General features: G+C 42.9%; 1 pseudogene; it reads right to left on the reverse strand.

Annotated features, from left to right (window-relative positions):
* Nucleotides 1,744-2,268, reverse strand: LOC102188422 (annotated as a pseudogene).

The following is a 2,978-nucleotide window of genomic DNA, read 5'->3' on the forward strand; positions in this document are numbered from 1 at the left end:
TCTCTTCTTTTTTTCACATATTCTTTTGCGAGATGACATTGAAATAGTTCCCAGTGAGAGATGGCATTTCCCCACCCCTTGAATCTGGGCTGGCCTTGTGAGCTGCTTCACCAAAGAGAAGCAATACCATGCCAGTTCTGAGCCTAGGTCTCAAAAGGCCTTGCATGGTTTCATTCTTCTAGAAATTTCAGAGACCCATATGAATAAACCCTCGCTAGACTAGTTTTTTGAGAGCATGCCAGACTTCACTAGCTATGGTGAAGTACCATAGCCAGTAGCCATCCAACCTCTGGAAGCAGACCCACTTAGCTGACCTGTAGCTCTCCACAGACACATAAGTGAGTTTAACCTGTAAATTCATAGGCAATGACTCACACAGTTAATAGTTGCTGTGTGATTCTCAAAAGCACCGTCTGAGATGAAGGGAAGAGATAGGGAATGCCTGATGTCCCAATCAGAACAGCCTGCGCCAGCGTCATCTACCAGTGTCCAAAAGGCCTCCAGAGACTTTTTTCAATGGACTTAGTGGTCAGTGTTAATTGGGCATCTTACTATTCGCCAGACAATGGCTTTAATGCTTTATGTAAATTAATTCTTAAGCCTCAAAAGACCTAGTGAGAAATGTATTATCTTTTAAATTTCAGTTCAGTTCAGTCGCTCAGTCATGTCCGACTCTTTGCGACCTCATGAATCGCAGCACACCAGGCCTCCCTGTCTATCACCAACTCCTGGAGTTCACTCAGACTCACGTCCATCGAGTCAGTAATGCCATCCAGCCATCTCATCCTCGGTCGTCCCCTTCTCCTCCTGCCCTCAATCCCTTCCAGCATCAGAGTCTTTTCCAATGAGTCAACTCTTTGCATCAGGTGGCCAAAATACTGGAGTTTCAGCTTTAGCATCATTCCTTCCAAAGAAATCCCAGGGCTGCTCTAAATGGACTGGTTGGATCTCCTTGCAGTCCAAGGGACTCTCAAGAGTCTTCTCCAACACCACAGTTGAAAAGCATCAGTTCTTCAGCGCTCAGCCTTCTTCACAGTCCAACTCTCACATCCATATATGACCACAGGAAAAACCATAACCTTGACTAGACGGACCTTAGTCGGCAAAGTAATGTCTCTGCTTTTGAATATGCTATCTAGGTTGGTCATAACTTTTCTTCCAAGGAGTAACCGTCTTTTAATTTCATGGCTGCAAGCACCATCTGCAGTAATTTTGGAGCCCCCCAAAATAAAGTCTGACACTGTTTCCACTGTTTCCCCATCTATTTCCCATGAAGTGATGGGACCAGATGCCATGATCTTCGTTTTCTGAATGTTGAGCTTTAAGCCAACTTTTTCACTCTCCTCTTTCACTTTCATCAAGAAGCTTTTTAGTTCCTTTTCACTTTCTGCCACAAGGGTGGTGTCATCTGCATATCTGAGGTTCTTGATATTTCTCCCGGCAATCTTGATTCCAGCTTGTGCTTCTTCCAGCCCAGCGTTTCTCATGATGTACTCTGCATAGAAGTTAAATAAGCAGGTTGACAATATACAGCCTTATGAACATTATTTTTAGACAACGTACATGATGTGTTGGGTTTTTTTCCCCTCCCTCAAAAATAATGCTTCTACTCCAAATAACTCAATGTCAAAATAAAGAGCTCAAGTTGACCCTAGTCCCGTTTGTCTCAGTCCTGGTAGATGAAAAGCAGCTGCCAGCCAGTTATGAAGATAGGTGCTAGATCCAAAGTCACAGCCAAACTTGTTAACACGTTTCCATTTCAAAACCTTCCTTAAAGAAAATCATATATGGGGTCACAACATCCTCACACAAGTCCAGCCACACAACCATGCAACTGGATTCGTGTTTCACCAGTAAAGAACTGACGGTTTTTTAAATTAGTGAGAGGGGGCTTGATTTGTTCCATAGCCCCTGCCATAAAAGGCTTTACTCTTCTTGTCTCTATACTTCAAGTTTCCGTTTGACTGACCTCAGGTCATTTTAATGTACTTCTTGTAAGCTTTTTTTGTGAAGCTTGTTTCCTGCAAGTGATGGTTCATGGCAATATTGACACCAGTGATTACTGTGCTTTGGGTACCTTCACCCCCTTCAGGGGAGCCATTTCCATCAATGAGCCGAGTCATCAGTGTTACCCTCTGTGCTACTGACCAGCTTCCCCTCCACTTCCAGACACAGCCTGTCAGTGACCTCCTAGATCTCGTAGATGTTGGAGAACATCTCATCATGCCTGATGAGGTCCCAGTAGGTGACCATGATGGCCACTGCCATGCTAGCTTAGCAGGAGCCCCAGCTCAGAGTGAGCCTGGTGTAGCCCAAGCAGGTGGTGGAAGCGGGGAATGGGTGGAAAAGCAGAAGTGTTTTATTATTGAACTGATTTGACAGATAGAGAAAACTAGGCCAGAGAACTGACACCTACCTAAAGTACAGAGTGAGTAAACGTCCAGCCTAGGTTTTGAACTCAGGAAGCACAAAGCTACAGCCCTAGCTCTTAGCCACACTCCTCTGCTTCTTGCTATTGGATGTAAAGTAGGTGATTGTCTGTAAGAACTAAAAATATCTTCACAAAACCTGGTAGTTGTAAATATTCCCCCAGTGCCTTTCACCAGGCTCTCTTTACAGAGCCTGGGATGTCACCAAATACCACATTCAGTTTCCACGCTTCTTCCATCTCAAAGTTGTTTTTCTTTTTCCCCTGTTTCTAAGAAATTTCACTGTTAGACTTAAAGTTTAAAACTATGATCAGGAGAAATATTTAAGAAGACTCATTATTCAAAGCATGGGAGCAATTAGAGGGAAAAAAAGAAATCTCCTTTTCCAAAAGAGAATCTATTTTCCACTATGAGAGTTTCCATTCTACCAAGAAATGAAAATGTGTATAAATTAGGTTTATAAAAATACATGAGACGGCTTATGCAAAAAAGGTTTAACCTGGGAATCAAATACTAAATAAAATGATAAAAGCAGATCTAATAATCATG

The sequence above is a fragment of the Capra hircus genome, chromosome 14 (assembly GCF_001704415.2).
Source record: "Capra hircus breed San Clemente chromosome 14, ASM170441v1, whole genome shotgun sequence".
NCBI lineage: Eukaryota > Metazoa > Chordata > Mammalia > Artiodactyla > Bovidae > Capra > Capra hircus.